The sequence below is a fragment of the Aythya marila genome, assembly GCF_965140915.1.
Source record: "Aythya marila genome assembly, contig: HAP1_HAP1_SCAFFOLD_173, whole genome shotgun sequence".
Classification (NCBI taxonomy): domain Eukaryota; kingdom Metazoa; phylum Chordata; class Aves; order Anseriformes; family Anatidae; genus Aythya; species Aythya marila.
The window spans coordinates 50,991-71,016 of NW_028137021.1; the positions used below are offsets into that span (position 1 = coordinate 50,991).

Consider the following 20,026-nt stretch of genomic DNA (forward strand, 5'->3'; position numbering starts at 1 on the left):
CTCCATATCGAGAACAACTCGTAGCCCTGATCAGACATGTAGAGTTGCAATCAATTAACAGCAGCAAGACAGCAGATCAAGGGTACAGCAAGCTTTGAGAGGCAGGGGAATGCTCACTTTGCCAGTGGCACGGCTGCATGATACCAAGGATTTTGAATTACTTTGATTTTTTGGAAGCAATTTGGTTTTTCTTTCTGCGCTGTAGCTGTGGTGGTTTTACCGTGCTGGGCAGCTAAACCCCACAACCGCTCTCTCACTCCCCCTCCTTTAGATGAGGAGGGGGAGAAGTAAAGCAAAGAACAACTCACGGGTTGAGATAAGGATAATTTAATTAAAGGGAAAAAATTATAATAATTAAATAAAGACTACCATGAACTAAACAATTTAACTAAGGGGAAATAAAAGGGAAAGGGGAAAAGGGAGGGGAAAAGGAAAAATAAAAAGAAGGGAGGAAAACAAACAAACAAAATAAATGAAGGCTATATGGAAGTGCAGAGGAAAGAAATTACTCTCTACTTCCCACAAATGAGCCATGATTGACCACGTCCTTGAAGCAAGGCCTCAACGCACGCAGCCGGTGTTCGAGAGGAGGACCGACGTTTTCCCAACGAGAGCCCACCCCTCCCCTCTTCTTCCTGTTTCCACCTTTTATTGCTGAGTGGGACATCACATGGTATGGAATATCCCTTTGATTGGTTTAGGTCAGCTGCCCTAGTGATGTTTCTCTCCTCACCTTTTTGCCCACCCCCTAGGAGGGTTAGAGAAAGGCCCAATGCTGTGCCACTGCTGCTCAGCAGTACACACAACACTGGGGTGATAACACTGCTGTTCCAGCTACAAGTACAGAGTACGGCACTGTATGGGCTGCTGCAGGGAAAGTAAACATTCCAGCCAGACCCAGTACAGTAGCAAATACCACAGGTTTGCCATCACGTGCTGTTCCCTAATCCATATATCCATCATCATCCATTGCTGCAGGATCATGAAAGGTTAGAGAAGACGACTTAGGTCCAATTTAACAGCCAATGAGTTTTCGATGAGCAGAGCTGCAACAGATTTTATTTCGCCACAAGCATTTTTTTTTCTTTTTTTCTGATATGAAGTCAGAAATTTTGATTTTTTTTTTTTTTAAAGACACTAAATGTCACAAAACCTGCAACCAGACCAGATAAAGTTCAATTCAGAGTGATTCTGAATCCTTTCATTAAAACGCTGCACATTTCTGTGCAAATTATTTCTGACTCTTCTGGACAAAAGTGGATGAAATAGTTCTTACAAATTAATAATAAAAGGTTGGAAGCTTTTACTCACACAAACACTAGTGAATTTTCCAGGAAATATTGTTTTGGCAGGGAATTTTCCCAAATCTAAAATAAAGAGAGGAAAAGTTGGGTTCTCATATTAGTTACTGCTTTTGACTGCTGGACAAAGGGAATAAAAACAGTAGTTAAGTGCAAGGTTTCCTTCTCTTCTTTAGTATGGATAGGAATCGTCACTTCGGACCTTTAGCACCTTCAGAAACACACCCAGTGCCATGCAGGTTCCTCTGCAGCTACTTCTAACAATTACTGGTGCTCCTTAGCATGGAAGTTTGACTCAAAACACTCTCCAGATTTAGCTCTTTTGACTGCCCAAGGAGCTCATCATTTTGCTTGTTGCCTTCCATTTTCCTGAACACACCGGGAACGCTGTTCAGAATCTGAATGGATCTGGTCTAAGGAATGGGAAGAAAGCAAAACCAACGATACCTTGCAGTATTCCAAATTCCAAAAAAGCAGTCTCATTTTAAAAAGGACCTCAAAAGCTTTTTTTTTTTTTTAAACTGACATCTGCCAACATAGCAATCCAAGCGCTAAACCAACTGAAGTTGCCCCTGAAAGCCTGAATAAAAATGAGTAACTCTGGTGCACTCAGCAGGTCTGTAATAGAAGTTGGTAAGGGTTTTAGATTTCTTTTTTTTTTTGCTCCAGGGTGCTGGTAAAATTTTTGCATTAAGAGATTTTGAACCTTTTGTACCAAAGAATTAGAGATGCGCTACAGTGCCAGTAGCTGGGGGTCTGGAAATACACACCAACAAGTGTCATAAGCTTTGCCTTTGCTGAAGGAAGATGAATAGTACAAAGAAAATCTGTCTAGTTTGTTTTACAGGCTTGTCTTTCTCAGTACGGAACAAACTGACCTCCCTGGTCTAACTTTGCAGTGCCTATTCTGCCTTTGTCCTGCAGAGAAGAGCAAGAAAGGAACAAATCTATTTTTGCACCCCAAAAACGCATTAGAGGAGGATTATCACACCCACCTAAGGGTACTTCCTTGTTTGTTTATAAAGCACAAAGCATTTCTCTTGGACAGTCTCTGTTGCTGGCCTCTTTTGTGCCTTCCATTTATAATAAAGATATTAAGATGCTTACCCCTTGCTTGTTTTTTTTTTTTTATTTGTTTGTTTGTTTGTTTTTGTTTTTTTTTAAAGAACAGTGGAAGTGGAGAGTCGGATGACAAGCAAGAACAAACACTAGAAACTCCTTGTTCTGCCCCTGCTTTTTAATCACCCAGCATCACCCCGGCTGCAAAACAGCCTCTGCTGATTTACCTGCTTGTTAAAGCACCCCACAGGCTGCAAGTGCGGTGTGCTAGGTGTCAAGTTATATTTAACGGTGCACACGTAACCATTCATCTTCCCACAGTCGAAGCACAGAACAGCCTCTTGCTAACACAACTCATCCCTGCTGCTGCAAGAAACCTCATGGCCTGCAGGAAAACCTCAAGCTAAGAGTTCCAAAGCAAAAGCAGAAAACGCATCATTTGTACTCTTTCTATTTGAGGGAATTCTAGCTGCTAAATGCTGCCTACATCTGAGGGCACGTTCTGAGGCTGCCGGGAAGGACACTCAACACCCACTGACAGCAGGAGTGCAAAGATGCCAGCCAAGAAGGCAAAGGTTAGAGCTGAACGCTGCCTCAGCTTCCTCCAGCAGCCAGCTGGGGGTCACCTTTCACCACGCTCTCTGAGACTCGGAGCCCCGAGTTACCGCAGCCGCCACGTACAGCTGCTCCTTGCTGGCCCAAACTATTTGAAGAGTCTTCAGACTTCAGGGACCTGTTTTACGACAGCCTCAAGATCAAATTCATCTGTTCCTGAAGGCGCTGATCGTCCTGCTGTTTCTGTAGCTGTCAAAGAACAATCCTGAACTGAGGCACTCGTCTGATCAAACAGTGCTTCGGCACAGATTTGTCTTTAGCTTGACACATCAAGGTGAAGAGGAATCGATTCTTGCAAGCAACCTCTCAAGCAGGGATCTAATAAGGTGACCAAAACGACAGATCTGTTGTGCAGATCTGAGCACGTCACTCTGCAGGGAATCACTTTCAAGCCTAAGATGTTTCACCCATCTCCCTGCCCCAGAGCGACACAAGGAAAGCTCTTAAGCAATTGCTAGCCTCTCCTCAGTGCTCACGAGTCCCAAATCACTAATTTTACAATATATAAACCATGGCAGCTGGCACCTAGATGGCACACGGTGACACTGCACACGTTGGCAGTGCTGTCAGGAGCTGGAAAGTCAGGGGTGAGGGGGTTAAGGGAAAACCACACATCAGTTTAGCAACTTGGCTCCCGTAGGATACTTCCTACGGCAGGAGTTTTAGCAAAGTCCCTCCCTCAGAGGGACCTGCTGGCTAATTAAAACAGGACTTCTGCTGGAGCAGTCAGAAGGCAGCAGGGTATCAGGAGATATCCAGTGGGCATCACCGTCAGCCTGTGGCAGTTTGGGGTCCAGGTATCAGTGGTTATGCGTGGTTTTCTCTGCTTCACTTTCTCCAAAGCTGTGAAAAAATAGTTCTTTTACAGCACTGTACAGTCACACGTTACGGATGGAACCAGCTGCATCAACTTCCAGTACGACGGTGTTGGAAAAAGGTGCCTTTGGTGGTCAGGAGCACAACAGCTCTGGTGAGGTGTTATTTAAGTGTGTTCTTACATCTGAGTTTCCTCATAGCAGTATGTAGCTGAGGGGGTCCAGGTTTCCCAGGTAAGATTGATGTTTTTTCTCCTACCAAGCACCAGCTCAGTATACAAAGCTCTGTTAATAACACCCAAGCGTGTAGATGTTAAACTGAAACTGCTTTTAAACCTATTTGTTGTTACGAAAATAGCTTAATACACCATCTTCACAGGGTAAAAATTCACATGGAAGGACAAAAAAACCCAGAAGCGCTTCCTGAGCTTCAGTTTACCAACAGCACCATCGGATTTAGATCCTGGCCTGGCAGCCAGGATGCAGGGTCTGTAAGCATTGCTGCGATGTGCAAGTGCCAAGGCAGGTTTCTGGCCTGCCCTGAATAAAATACCTTTTTTTTTTAATACAAACAGCGTGCCAGGTACGCTGTAATGCCAATGTGCCAGCTCAATAGAGGATGTCAAACAACAGAGGCGTTTATCCTAATTTCTGGCATGAAAACACTTTTAACAGCATTCTTTTCATGAAGAAAACCCTCTCTATCTTCTCCAATGCTCCAGGATCTGCTGCAGCTGCAGCAGCCGCGCTGGTACAACCCACATCTTTGCCAAATCTTTTCAATAATTGTGCTTTACCTCGGCAATGTTGAGGTCACTCCTCTTCCTCCTCCAGCTGAGCAAGCAGCTCGCTGGCTCTGCCACACCGCAGGTGCGGAAGCGAAAGCTGGGAACACAGGAGTCAAACTCTCAGTGCTCACAAAGCCACCAGGGCAGAGGGCTGACACAGAGGCACCCCGGATCCGCTCTCCCTCCCCGCTGCGAGGCTCGCAGCAGCCCCAACCCGAAGCACACACAATGCTTCGCATGGTGATGTCACCGCTGATTCTGAGTCCCCACGTGAGGATCTGCTTCACCACTCTCAACGTTGGTGTTGGTTTTTGATTTTTGTTTTTTTTTTTTTTTTCTTTTAAACATTCTCAGCTTATGGGAAACCATCAGGTAAACCACAGATCGCTAGGGAAGAAGGCCCACACGAGGGAAGTCCGTGCTTTTCTTCCAGGCAGTGGCACGTGCTTTAACACGCCGCGTTCGACAAAGCAGCTCTCCCCGTTTTGCTCAGTGGCAACAGGCACGACTGCAACGCACACAGGTGTAGGCAGCACCTGCAGGTCCCAAACCCTTAACCCGTTTTTAGAGAGCACCAATTTTTTAAGTAGTGCTTTTCCCTTAATCCATGACCCCTTCTTTCCTTTATTTCTATCGGGTGGCTCTCCTCCATTTTCCTCCTCAGTGTCTGAGCAGACACTGGGAATCGTTTCCGGAGGAAGGGCACGGCTGAAGCTCCTCCATCTACTCTCCGAGAAAAGAGAGTATGTTAAAGAATACATCTTTCCTTTCTTTTCCCTTTTTTAAATACAATTTCTGAAATCAACGCTGCGGCCTGGCAGCAAATACCTACGGGACTAAAGGTGATTCCTCATCCTCACTGTAACGTTGTAGTTAACCTCCCAACGAACCCATCTCCCCAGGAAGCGGCCATTTGAGATGGGAAGGGGCAGAGCAAGAGGAAGCTCTCCTTAGCCTAGCTCTTCCCCCAACACCACCTCGCCACCCAGCACCAAATTCAACTCACCTGCTCCGCCCGATCACTCGAACGGGCGTCCGACGCTGGCACACGCCGCAGCGGTGGTTCTGACGTGCCTTAAATCACCTCTCCGCAGAATATCTCGGGTCTGTACGCTCAAATAACGCAGTATTTGAGAAATAACGCCCAGAGCTCACACTCTGAGTGCAGCCCAACAGCACCGAAGCACCGGTAGGCTAAACATTCCAAACCTGGCAACAAGGCTGACCCAAGCAACAGCACGGAACCCTTCTGCACCTTCAGCGTGGACATCAGCGTAAGGAAACACAGACCTCCTCGATCCAAATTTTAAGCGAGAAATGCAAAAGGTCACCCAACCGGCTTGTTTTCAGCAAGCTAAAGGAGAAATTAAGGCGACAACCGGGTGCATCCAGAGTTAGTCAGATCCTGAAGGCAGTTCCTTGGGGGAACGGAGGAGCAACGCGCCAGATGAGGGCTGCCTTACAGCGCACCCCTTAGAGGCACTGCTACGGAAGGAAGGCAGAAGGTTGGAACTCGAAAGAACTAGCAAGGCGCCCGTTAAGGGGGAAATCTTTCATTTTTTTCTCAGCAGAACCTCCCCTCTCCCTCCCCCCCCCCCAACCCCCCCATGAAGGCAGCCCGGGGACTCTTTGCTTCCTTAGGGAGAGGGCAGGGACGGGGCAGGGTGGTGGGACAGATGGCCAGAGGTTCGGATGGACGGACAGACAGCCGGACAGAGGGCCCAGCAAGGCCTGACGAAGGGCTCAGGAGCGGGAGGGAAGGGCAGGGCGAGGGGAAAGGCAGAGAAGTACAAATCTCTTTTTCCTTGTGATAACTTTTCTTGACCAAAAAACACGATTGTGAATGAGGCAAAATGAAAGATGTAACATGGGGACATGCGGATACTCACGATGATGCAGCCTTCTATCCGCATGTTCACCTGCTCATAGAGCCACACCTGGATCCTCGACCTCTGCAGAACGAAGGAGGAGAGTAAGTCGGGCCACAAACACTGAGCACTTTTGTTCTCTCATGTGTTCAGAAATACCTGCTAGCCACAGCCACGACAGCTCCCAAACGCTCCGAGGAGCAACTCTCAGGGGCAGTTCCAATGTGCAATCTGACATTTGAGCGTTATACCATCGGGTGAATACTACACGTTTGGTGAAGAACACGTTTCCAGTCACAAGGGAACACCCCTGCACGCCCGGCTACACGAGGGGGAAATGCCGGGCTCCTTGTGCCCACCAGCACACCGCACAGCTCTCCATCCCCCACAAACCCGTCCCGGGACACAGCCAGGAGCCGAAAACTCACCGAGGGGAATCCCCAGACCCTCCCCACTCCCCCCACACTCCCCAAATCCCCATCCCCGCCCCCTCCCCGCGGTACTCACGTTCTGCAGGTAGCGGAAGATGAGGTTCTGGGGCGCTGCGTTAAGGGCTCAGCACGGGGACGACAGTTCCGGGCTCGGGACAAGGCCCCAAACCCCACAGCGAGGCCTCAGGGCCCCGCGACAAGGCCTCAAGGCCCGGGCCGAGCCCCCTGAGGTCCGAGCCGCCCCCCACCCACCTCCCCGGCACCCCCCAGCCGCAGGAAGGATACGATGGGCTGCACCATCACCTTCTGCACCTTCTGGCCCTGCCCGCGGTACGCCATGGCTGCTGCCGCCTCGCCGCTCCCGCTCCCAGCACCGCAGCCAGAAGAGGCGAAGGCTGATGGTAGAACAGGGCTTCTTGGGGTGAAGGGAAAGCGAGGGCAGGTGGGCGCAGTCTCTGAGCTCTCCTCCTCCTGAGTTTGCTTTTTCTCCCCCATTTCTGAGCCGCCAGAAGTCCCCGTGAAGTCCTTCGGCACGATGAAGGCCTGCGTGAGCTCCAGCAGCAGTTTCCTTGGCGGAGGTTTTCCCTGGTGGGGCCGGGGCGTCACAGCACACACACACACACACACACACAGAGACGCGTGGTTTTGTCCAAACATTAAGTATTTACAACAAATTCGACAAGCGCTTTTCCTCTGCCAGCAGCAAATGCCTGAGGGCCCCCACAGCTTCACAAATCATAGCGGGAAGTGCCTACAGTGCCGCGAAAAGTTCGGAAAATAATTCAAAATTGATCTGCTAGGGGAAAAAAAACGATGGCTGGTGGCAGGGTACACAATACACCCGAATCTCAGCTCTGTCCTCCGCAGGGTCAGTGCCCACGCCCAAGTGCGATGCTGATGGCACCCGAACATTTGCTGTAGCAGGCAGCAGAGCCAGCAGCTCAGGGGAGCAAGTTTTAAAACCAAGAGGCACTTAAACAACCCTTCATCGACCCTGTGACTGCGGCAGAGTCCCGACTGCTCGCCCTGGAGTCCTCACACAGGCAAAAAGCACCAACCAAAGCCTGGGGGAACTTTGGTATAGCACAAGAGAAGGGAGTGGGGGTAGTGGAGCCGCATGGCAGAGCTGCTGCTTTTCACCATTTGATCCTCCCTGATAATTGAAAGGAAGGCTGGGTGGGCTGACCCCCACCCCCATTCCTGGCAGCAAGTTTGGTCCACAACACACTGGAATAACGATTCTGCTCCCTCCCACCCCTACAGCTTCATCATCTGACACGGGTACAGTCAAAACAATGGCATACACGAGTAAAAGTCAAGAGTTGACATAGTAACTCCAGGATTTGGCTATCAACTGTCCGAGAAATCAGAACACCGAAGCTTCACAATGTGCCCAACATCGAGTTGTGCCAAGGGCGGAGGAAGGAAGAAGCTTTACATTTAAGCCTTCAGAGCATCGCTCCATCAGAAGATCGATTTGCAGCCACCATGGCGTGCCAATGGAGATCTTTCTGTGCCAAAAGAAGTGCTTTGTCCTCTCGATATCGAAGGTAACCACCTATAGTTACAGAATGGATGCACAAGACCTTAACTCTGACCAGCAGGGAAATTTAGGACAACTGAGGGCAGATCCTGCCAATTTCTACCACTTCGGACTGTGCTTTAAGTCTCATTGCAAAGCCTCAGTTAGAAAAAGGATCACCTCGGGGTATCCAACAAGAAGAACAGTTTTAATTTTTTTTTTTTTTTTAATTATACCCTAGGACTACGCAGTTCAACTGTCAATCATCTCGGAGAGTTCAAGGAGGAGGTCATCCTCGTCCTTCCCTGGGTCTAAGTCGATTTCGGCTTCCAGTCTGCCTCCTGAGATTTCCCAAAGTAGCTTCTCAAAATCTTCATCCGCAGATAAGGGCACGTTCCCTGTGGAACTCAGCCAGCGTGTCCGTGCCTCTTCTGGCTGGGAAGAAGCTGAGGTCGAGGTCTCGAGATCCATCTCCATCTGCTCCTCAAATCTTTCCGGGCTTCCAAGACGCACTTCAGGTCTTGGGAGAGCAAGAAAGAACAATCAGGATATGCCATTTCTTAACGGGAAATCCTTTTCCTGCAAACCGGCTCTTAAAACTGTAGGCAAGCCCTCCTATGCTTCAATCTTACACAGGGATTGTTATCAATCAACCCAGGGCTACATTTAGAGCCCGATGTGTTACCAGGTACATTTTTCAGTCTGGGGGTTTATCTGTGAAGCCAGGGCACCTGGAGTTGAGGTGGCATTCTTGAGGACCAAAAGGCAGAGGACACTACTCATCATCTATCACCTCACGAGGAAGTAGAACTTCACCTCATCCTCGTTCAGGTATTCAGACAACCCAAGAAGTCACCGGAAAGCTGTGCTGACTTGCAGCATTTCAAGAAAGCCTAATTAAGCAATCCTGCTAGCTGCTAGAAAGTGGTTTCAGGTGACTTATTCCTTTGATGGATTTTGGCTTCAATTATCTCAGAACCCTCATTTTTTCCCACATGTGACAGAACTTATGTTTCCCTGGGGATATACACTGATTAAGAAAAAGAACAAGTTGGGGTTGTCACCTGTTTTGGGGATTTTCTTCAAGTCTGATGGCTGGGACGTGCTCCGGCACGTCTGAAACACCCTAGAAAGCAGCAAAACAGTATTTATGACACATGGGTAAAAGATTCCTTAATAGCTTTTTCCTCCACACTGCTTCTCCTCTGGCATTGCGGAGCCGTGGCCAAAATACAAAACCAAGGTGCTCCTGAAGAAAGTTCACATTCACCTGGAGGTTACTCATGATCTGGTGTCTTTTAAGAACATGGCATTAATGGACAAAATCCCCCACACCAGAGAAATCACAGCATCAGAGTACCGGTTAAAGAGTGCCATTCATCTCATAAATACAGAAGGGTTCTACAAGCATCCTGGAGACAGCTACTGGATTTCTAAGGAAACAGAAGGCCTGCAGAACGTTTGAGTTTTCCACCTTTTCAAATAGAGGAGGGTAGAAATTTAACAAGGGATCCATCGCTGCATTAGCCCCTGGCCTTACCATGGCTGCTTTTCTGGCTGGAGGTCCCATCATGTCAGCATCAAAGGCAGTCTGTAGTTCCACAGCTGCTATGGCAGACGGGTAACTCCCAGGTGCCTTACGTTTCAGTGCCTTCTTCTTGGGGAAAGTGACTTTCCCACGCGAAGGCTTCGCAGATGTCATAAAGTTGGCTAGAGTAAAAGGAAGAGAGAACTGATACAGTCTTGCTCTGCCTCAGGAAAAATCCAGGTTCTCTTAATCATTTCCACAGTCCTTCTACACACTTAAATGCATTTGGCCAGCACAATTACACCGCCATTGCCTGGATTCTCAGGAATCTTTTCCACATAGTAAACTCTGTCTACCAACAAGCCATACAAAGGAACAAAGAAACCGAAGAGCTACAGTAAATAATAATCCAGGACAAGGGAAACCTCAGACACATAGCAATCCTAAGTGCAAGCTAGGTTCACAAATATAGACAGCTTTTATATTTAAAGTCCTGCTCCCGCTAGGAAAGGAAAAAGCAGCAGTTATAGTAGGACAAGAGTGTATGCAACTCTTGTACCAGCTTCCTCTCCCTTGCAGTGATGTCCCACAGTTAAGTTGTTCTACAAAGTCCACATTTGTAGTGGCATTTTCTAGTCTCCCGTTCCTTACCTAACATCTGGCTGGCAGGAAAAGAAACAAACTAAGAAAAAGAAAGTACACCCTTCGCTTCGTAGCACTGCGTGGCAAAATGCACCCAGCCAGAGTTACAGCATGAGAATTGTCATCTTCTGTCTGTATTTCAGAAGACAACCTAAGTAACTCTTAACCTTCAACACTTACTTTTAGCTTCCTGGCCCTGAAATTGAGCTGCCACTTTCCCTGCTGGTTCAGTATTAAAGAAGCCAGCAGTAGATTTGACAGCAGCTTCCTCCTGCCGAAGCTTCTCTTGTTGTTCTCTCTGTTGCCACTTCTCCCACCGTCTCTCTTCAAAGCTCTTCTCTGGACATTTACGAGTTCCACTCTGCTGAGTGGGCTAGAAGGAAAGAAAAGTAGTGCATGAGTAGGACAAAAAAAAATAAATAAAATCCGTGGAGATTTCGTTAAGAAAATCTGATCAGCAATCCCTCCAAAATGGTCTTGATGTGGAACAGCATATTAATCTCGTTCAGGTTACTGTTGGTTTTTTTCTTTGTTTGTTTGTTTGTTTGTTTTCCCATAAAATTCTGCCTGTAACAAGAGCCATGCTTTACTATGGACGCAGTCTCACATATCTGCAATATCCACTACGGCAAGCTTCTTTAAACAGCTAGGGTGTTCTGCTGTACATCTATTTATCACATTCTTTTTAAGCAGCAGAAAGTCATACAAGTTCCCCTATACAGTATCCACTGACAGATTGATTTCCTTGAACACAGAACTCTGGCCTTCTGTATTAAATCCTTCATGTCTGACAGATCAAGTCAGTAAGAACAAAAAGAATTCCCTCCACGTTAACTGTGTAGATTTCAGCTGGTGCTAACAGGGTTTCTTTCTTGCTGTGGTATAAACAGACTGATTCCAAGTTTGAGGATTACAGAGTTGTCTGGAAATGCTGCTGGCGATAGGATTTAGACTGCACTGCAGCTCCTACCAGCTGCTGAAGGGTAAGAACACACTCAAGAGGGTGGCACACGGTGAGTAACAAAACTTGTCAGAATTATCAGAAATTGTACGAATGTATGTGTGTCTTCACAGAGGACTCACCTGTACATCAGGTCCAGAGGAAAGTTTAGGAAAAGGCTGGTTCAATTCCACTGCCTTCTTTTCTTCTTTTTCAGGTGCTTTAAAAAAAGACAAAAAAAAGTGTTGTCAACGGCAGAAATAAAGAAAGCTGGGTACTTGTTTCCTTTGTGCATTTATTTCCTTGTGTCCCATGAGAGAGAGAGAGAAAGGCTACAATGTGCAAGCCATTCAGCATTTATCCATGAAGCAGATCCTGAGCAAACTGAACTTGCTCAATATGGGAAGCACCTCACTGGGGCAGGCATTAAAGCATCTTATTACCTGTTAGTTTTGTGCTCCATAAAGATTTCTGCTCTGCTGGGGCAGGTCCGGGTTGTGCTGAGGGAGCTGGCACATCTCCTTCACTCTGCTGCATCCGCAGAGCTTTCTCACGCTTTATTTCTTCCAAGGTTTTAACACGCACTTCTCCTTCTGGCTTGACTTTTCCTGCCGGCTCCTTCGCCTGCCCTTTGCTGGGCCCGGACAGAGCGAGCTGCTTCTTGGACTCACCCTGAATTTTGCTCTTGCTATGGCATTCTCCTGCTTTTTTCTTCTCTTCTACCAAGCGATTATTCTTTTTTTCAGACAAGGCTTCAGAGAAAGTTTGCATGCGACCTGCACGAGCAGCTCTTGCCCCTGCGCTGGAATCTTCAGTTTTACCGTGCCCTTCAGCCTCGGCTTTGGCTTGAGGTTCGCGTCTCTGAAGAGCTTTCTCACGACGGATTTCCTCCAGTGTTTTCACATGGATCTCTCCCATCGGCTTAGCAGCCTTCCCTGTCATCATCAAGAAATGAGGAGAAGCACCAACATTTAAAGAGAGTCCAGCAATATTTTAAGTCTCCAAAATTTGTCAGAGCACTAAGGAAAACTCATCTTGAGCGTTCCCAATAATGCATCTTAGAACAATATCCTTAGAACAACATTCTCCTCCTCCTCTGAGCCACTTGTATTTTGAAGACCAGCCCTATCCAGAGAGAACTGCTACACAGAAATGCTGCTTTACTTTATTACTTTTTCAGACTGCATTTCAAATTCCTGCTCCTGGCAGTGGTTCTATTCTAATTGTACGTAACGGTTCACAGAAGCAGCTAAAAACCTCGACAAGGCACAAGTAGAAAATAAACACACACCTAGAGCCAGAGTTCTGATAGTGGCTGTCAGAAGAGCTTCAGCACTCAACCAAGAGGCGTCAGTTCTTTGTTTTCGTTTAAATTAGTTTGTAGGGATGTATGAAAGCAGTCCAAGTTCGTGGAAAGGAAGGAGGAGAAAGCATATTTAAGATCTAGCTGTTACCTCTCTCAGTACTGGTCTGTTTAGGAGGTAATCCCAGCCTGTCCTTCAGAGACTTGGGAACTCGAACTGCAAAACAGAAAAAGAACGAATTAGGGAGGCTGCATAATGTCAACTTCAGGTTCACATTTCAAAACAAGACAGGAAAGGTAACTTTGAATCCCAGTGATTACGACCTCAGCCAACATGCAAAAAGAAACATCACTGGAAAAGGACAAACAGAAAGACTAAATACGAAACCCAGGAATCCAATCCAGATGCCCGTTTAGTACCTGTCTCTCTCTTGGGTGCTTTGTCAGCATTTCCCGGAGCCTCTACCTTCTTCCCCAGCCTTTCAGCAAGGCTGCGCTTCACTGGAAGGCTGCCTACATCATCTTCAGAGAAAACAAGGAATATTGTAAGAACTTTTCTTTGCAGGAAGGTTTGAGAACAGTCAACAATAAGCTTCTCTTTTTCAAGCATATTTTCATAGAATTGCCTTTCAGCTGCTAAATGATTTTTTTTTTTTTTCCATTTCTGCCGTCAACACAGATCTCCACTGCAATGTATTTTCCCTTCATACATCACAAATACTCTTTAATGCAGTCATATATAGAAGGCAGCACCTACGTAACAGCTCGTAAAAAGTTCTCACCCGCGGAGGCTTTCCGTTTTCCTTGTCTATCAGCAAGATCTACTCGAACCACAGGTTCCTCCCCTAAAACAAAAGGGAATTTTTTTTTCTATTTCACAGAAACCAGTAGCCAACAGAAATATTATCCTGTTAGCCCATGTCCAAAAAACCCTAGTCAGACACTGTTTTGACAGCTAGACCACACAAACTCATATTTTAACTATAATTAACATGGAAAAAAAATATTAATAGTCTCAGTGCTTGCTTCAAATTCCAGCTGAGATAGTAGAGAGTGAATCTGAGTCTGCTTGACACCTATACTTTGTGCAGAACAAAGCTGCATAAGCAAGCAGAATATTCTTAGGTGCAAATGCTGAGAAATATTCCTTTCTAAGGTGAATGTCTACAAGTAAAAGTACTTCCACACTTTTTTCCCTTTAAAAGGCATTTGCACAGCTCTAAACAATTTATACACAAACTCCTGTCATACTGTGTCCACACCTGCCACTGTACGCCTCTTTAATGCTTCAGAAATTGCTTCTTATATAGCACTGGCTTCTACAGCTCGCTCTTCTCGTTACTCTTCTGTTTTTCAGTTACCCCCCTATTGGCATACTGACACTTTTTTTTTTCTCCTGCCACTGCACTTAACCTGAGCACCAAATCTTTCCAGTACAACCAGGGACTTTAAGCATAAAAGCACGTTTTGAACAGAAGGCAGCACCAGAAGGCTAACATGGGTGAATTGTTTTAATTATTGCTTAACCCTCCAGTTTAGGAGTAATGAAATCAAAACAAAAGCATTCATTATTACCTTTCTTGGAAGACACTGTCACAGTTCTCACCACTGTCCGGACATTTTCCTCTTCTGGAGCAGGAAAAATCATAGAATCAACGGGACGAAGAGAAGATCTTGAAGAACCTTCTGTTCAGAGCAACCAAAACATAAGGAAGTTTACCCAACATAAAAAACTATCACAAAGAACAAAAAACTTTAAATGATTTGTTACTGTCAAAAATACAGCAAGCAGAGCATGTAAAGAAGAGAGGTGACTAATTTGCCTCTGGTTGCCCTTTGGACTCCCATTTAGAATACCAGCTGGCTGAGAATCAGGTTGCTTTATGCCCCCAGCTAAAAATGGAAGTCTGTCCCTCAAGCAGCTCCCAGTCACCATCACCTGCCGTGAACAGGATAAGAAAGTAGGCAATATTAACTCACCACCGTGTCTCTTATTTTTTTCCTTCATCTTCTGCCATTTGATTTCCTCAAGTGTTTTTATTCCAAAATTCAGATTGCCCTCTGAAAACAGGAAACAGTTCATGAGACAGGCTTAGAGGCACTCACTGAGGACCACAGGTCCTCAGGCTTCTTAGCGCTCAGGAACTTTCTGAAGTATTTCGAATAAAGCCTGTCAACACTCCTCACAAGTGAAAGAGCCATAGAACCAATGGCATTTTGCCCCTCCTTTCATCCTTCAGGGTTCAAAATGTAGTTTTAATTTTAATCCATTTACACAATATTAGATCCCTCTATCGTTAGATATGGCTTATCAACAGTGGTTGCAAGGCTGCACGTGCAGCCATTTAAACTCCATGCTGTGGCCCTGTTTTGTTCTCCAAAAGTAAAGAAAAGGAGTTCACCTTTCTGACCCAATGGGCACATGATGGTATTAATGGCAGAAATGAGATCATGGAAATAACCGACTCCATTCAGCACCCCTACATTTTGTTGTGTTTTTACACCACGCTGCTTTTGACTTAACTGTCAAGTTCTTCTGATTTATCCTACTAAGGTGCTGGCATACCTTGTTTAGTAGTAATAGAACTGCCTTTCCGAGTGGAAATCACCCGTAACCCATTTTTGCCTTCCGCAGCTGGATGCTGGACGGGAGTTTTAGTTTCTTCTCCTTCCTCAGAAAGTTGGTCTGAAGGGGAAAAATCGATTCAGTTATGCATAGACCAGGTTGGTCATGATTACGTAGCTCATGCAGTGACACTTCAGCCCATGGTTCATATAAAAAACTTTGTTGCTGTTTTGTTTTGTTTGTTTGTTTGTTTGTTTGTTTGTTTTTAAACAGCTACACTGACCTGATGAACTCCTAAGTAGAATACACTAGGACAAAACATCTAGGACTCTAGATTCTCTCTGCAGCTTTAACTACTACACAACACATTGCTCTTCAGACAGAAAAAAGAAATTTCCTTCCTAGTTTCACATAGAACTTTACACAAAAGACCAGCTAAAGCCAGGAGTGGTTCTAAGCTTTCCTCCAACGTTTCAGCTTCTGTCCACTGACTGCCAGACAAAGCCACCAGTGACCTGGCCAGACTGCCTGCCCTATCGCTAGTCAGACCTCAGGTCATCTGTGATTTATACACTCATTTACAGCACAGATTCCTTCCAAGAACCAAAGATTTAACACATTCATTTACAGCACAAATTCCTTCAAGAACCAAAGATTTAACACATTCATTTACAGCACAAATTCCTTCAAGAAACAAAGATTTACACAATCATTTACAGCACAAATTCCTTCCAAGAACCAAAACATGCTCACCATCATCATCTTCATCATCATCTGCAGCATTGATTACAACTGGAGGGTGTGTAGGGCTTGGGACATTTTCAGAGTTTTCCACTTTCGTCACCCCCTTAGCTGTGGAGAGGGATTTGACTGGACAGAAAGTTTGTTTTGCTGCAGTGACATCTGAGCCACTTTCAGATCATCGTCCGCGCACTCAGGCGGACTTGGCAGTGTAGCTAGAGGAAGAGGAGGATCATCGGTAATATGGCAGTTTAAAACTTTGACCACAATGCAAAGAGATGGTAGCAAAGGCAGATAACCCGCACAGACAACGAATTCAGCATCTCCTTTTGCCCATCCCATCACTGCTTACACCGTGAACAATGATTTCCCTTCCAACAACAACACATCTCCCTACCACCCAGCAAAAGCGGAAACAACAGGAAGCAAACTGCAAGGCAAACATCACACAAAGCAAAGAGAAGCTGAGCACGAAAGCAGAAAACAAACACCAGCAGTACACTCGGTGCAGTACACCTATGACTGCAGACCTTTTCCTGCCCTCACAAATGAACAGTTACCTGACGCCCCCTACAGGATTGGCACCCACTAAGTAATACTCAAAATTAATTCTTCAGCGCTTAAAGAAAAAGGACCTAAACTCACTCTTGCTTGGTGGTAAGAATTGTCCATCGATGTAACGTCCCTTTGCATGATGAAAAGCACAGTTGGCTTTCTGACAGCCTCCCGGCTGGTTCTCCCAGTAGCAAGGAATCTCACTGCGCTTTTTCTGAAGACAGAAAGAAAGAAAAGCTCGTGATAACATGCACCTGAGGCTTGCAAAGAGATGCACAGCTCCAGATCGTGACAGCTGTCACAACACAGTGCTGAAACAGCATTCCAAAGGTCAGTTTCTCAGTTAAGTGTAGTATTTCTGGGCATATTCACAAAGTTTGCATAAGCTGTAACCACTATGCACATTTAGTTTGGTCATCACTCAGTTTGAGAAGACAGGCACTCTCAGACATCACTTGAGGGTGGCTTAAACTAATACACCTAGGATTATACTAGGATTATTCAGAGGGAAAAAGAACATCTGAAATTGCCTAGGTTAACCCTGTCTAGAACTACTTCTTGGAGACTTAGTTCTGCTGCACCTTTAACTTTCCCCACTTCCTACCCCAGGCAGCTACAACAGCGTTATCTGAAGGACTGTGGGTCAGAAGACACCTGATAGTTCATTATCAAGCCTGCTCCCATGAGGATAGAACAGCCTGTTTATTACCCCCCTGCTCCAGCACGTTTTAGCAGTCTATTTAACAGCTATTCTGCATCTCTTGAGAAAACTGTCAGCATCTAATAAAAAAAAATAAACAAATATCTTGCTAAGACATACCTAAGGCATTGATTTTATTTCCCTCTGCTTCCTCCCACCCCCTCTCTTGGTAACAGAAACCAGTATGATTTTGAAGCAAACAAATCTATCCTGCAAAAGCGCAATCAGTACACCTACGGCACTGAAAAATGCTTTTGTGGATTTATTTTGAGAACACATTGTTAGGCACTCACGTCAATTTCCATGTGTCTGAATCGGCAGACATTCCTGAAACAACGACCCTCCTGCCACAGCTTGCAGACCGTCTCATTGCCCAGAGCAGCTTCGCAGTGGCGGTAGGCACATTTGTCTCCCTGGAACCAAAAGGAAACCAACAAGGAAAATAGAGTACAGCCTCAAAAATGGCCATGCTGCTGCCTAATGGTGCTACAACTGAATTCACAATCTATCTGGTTCTCAAGTTAACCAAAGACCAGTGTGCTTCCTCCTCCTAATCTACTCCTTCCTGAAAAAAGGGGAAAAAAAAAGCAAAGCAAAGGAAAGCCAGCCATACCTTGCTACAGGTAGAATAGAAATAGAAGTAGCAATCGTCTCCTTGTTTAGACATGCCGACGAGTTCTGCTAACAAGCTCGGGTTCTCTCCACAGGGACTTCCTCTGCTCTTGGAGAGAGCTGTCTTCACCCTTGCTTGGGCTGAAAGTCTTCTACTGGCTTGTGATCAGTGAAATCTTCTTTTTAAAAGTAACCCGAAAGAAAGTAACAAGTGAAAAATAATGAGGAACAAACATTTTTCCAGCTTTCTTCAGTTAATCAAATCAAGTTATCAGTCTCTCAAAGAGAGCAAAGCCTTGAAATCAGCTGTTACATGAACTAACTAAATATTAAAGTTCTGTAAAGCTGCCAGGAGCTTTGTCAGCAAGCGTTCTCTTCCACATCCTCAATAATATGACCTGGAGCACATCTGGAAGCCTGAAAACGGAGTCACTCCTTAAAAAACCACCTGATGATACATGCAAGTCAATAATCAACTATGGCTACAAATAACTTCTCTAGAACACAGTTAGGACGCATTAAACAGCACGTTCCAGGCCCTGTGGGTCTTCGATTTCACCTACCTGGACAACCTCAGCAAAGTTATCGATCTTCAAAGGCTTCCAGTTAACTGCTCCTGTAGGCCGAACCAAGACTGAATCCGTGAATTAATAATAAAGGGGTAGGAAGAATTTTCCTCCTCACTTTGCCAAGGGAACCTCTCATCCACAATTCAAACATAGGATGCGCTTTTAAACAGCTTATAACTAAGAGAGGAAGCAAGTCCATTTGAATGCTCTCTCAGACTGGATGCAGCCACGGTTAGTTAGCTCTTCAAAAAAATAAAAAACAAAAACCAAAACAAAACAAAAACAAAAAAAAAAACAGCGCATTTAGAGATGAACTCGTGATTCAAAGTGGCTGCAAAAATGAGGCTCCATCTTCCACAGCCGGACAATTTAACTTTTTTTTTCTTTTTTTTTTTTTTAATTTAAAATTCAGCATGTTCCAATCTCTGGTCTTCAAGATTTCTTCACCTATTAAGAAAACACAAAAACCTTTCCCCGTCTTTATTACCTGTACAGCAAAAAACATACCAGTGCATCTAAATCCACAGATGTGCATACGCATACACACATCTGTGTTTATACACACACGAGGAGGGAGTGAGAGAAAGTTAGCGAGAGCGACAGTGAAAATCAGAATTTTTGCCTTTTCGACACAGAGAGCGCGTAAAAATTCTCTCATTTTGAGGGAACTAGAAAAAAATGGAGGCTCTGCAAAAGATTTTGATGAGTATGCCTTCGAGGCCGATGCTTTGTAACATGAGGGATCTGGGGGCCAGCACACAAATATGCATACGGATGTACATGCATACAGGATAAACATATCTATACACACAAGCGTGCACAGTAGATGTTGTATGATCTCCATATCGAGAACAACTCGTAGCCCTGATCAGACATGTAGAGTTGCAATCAATTAACAGCAGCAAGACAGCAGATCAAGGGTACAGCAAGCTTTGAGAGGCAGGGGAATGCTCACTTTGCCAGTGGCACGGCTGCATGATACCAAGGATTTTGAATTACTTTGATTTTTTGGAAGCAATTTGGTTTTTCTTTCTGCGCTGTAGCTGTGGTGGTTTTACCGTGCTGGGCAGCTAAACCCCACAACCGCTCTCTCACTCCCCCTCCTTTAGATGAGGAGGGGGAGAAGTAAAGCAAAGAACAACTCACGGGTTGAGATAAGGATAATTTAATTAAAGGGAAAAAATTATAATAATTAAATAAAGACTACCATGAACTAAACAATTTAACTAAGGGGAAATAAAAGGGAAAGGGGAAAAAGGGAGGAAAACAAACAAACAAAATAAATGAAAGCTATATGGAAGTGCAGAGGAAAGAAATTACTCTCTACTTCCCACAAATGAGCCATGATTGACCACGTCCTTGAAGCAAGGCCTCAACGCACGCAGCCGGTGTTCGAGAGGAGGACCGACGTTTTCCCAACGAGAGCCCACCCCTCCCCTCTTCTTCCTGTTTCCACCTTTTATTGCTGAGT

The 20,026-nt window shown here is 45.5% G+C and overlaps 1 pseudogene across 1 annotated transcript; it reads right to left on the bottom strand.

Moving 5' to 3' along the window:
- Positions 1–11,952: 11,952 nt before the first annotated feature.
- Positions 11,953–18,041, bottom strand: LOC309891230 (zinc finger CCCH domain-containing protein 11A-like; annotated as a pseudogene). The gene is made up of 9 exons: positions 17,988–18,041; positions 17,668–17,787; positions 16,765–16,888; positions 16,132–16,334; positions 15,379–15,498; positions 14,815–14,873; positions 13,233–13,410; positions 12,964–13,029; positions 11,953–12,444 (listed from the first exon to the last, which is right to left on the bottom strand). The product of its transcript is annotated as a zinc finger CCCH domain-containing protein 11A-like (transcript).
- Between the last annotated feature and the right edge of the window lie 1,985 nt (positions 18,042–20,026).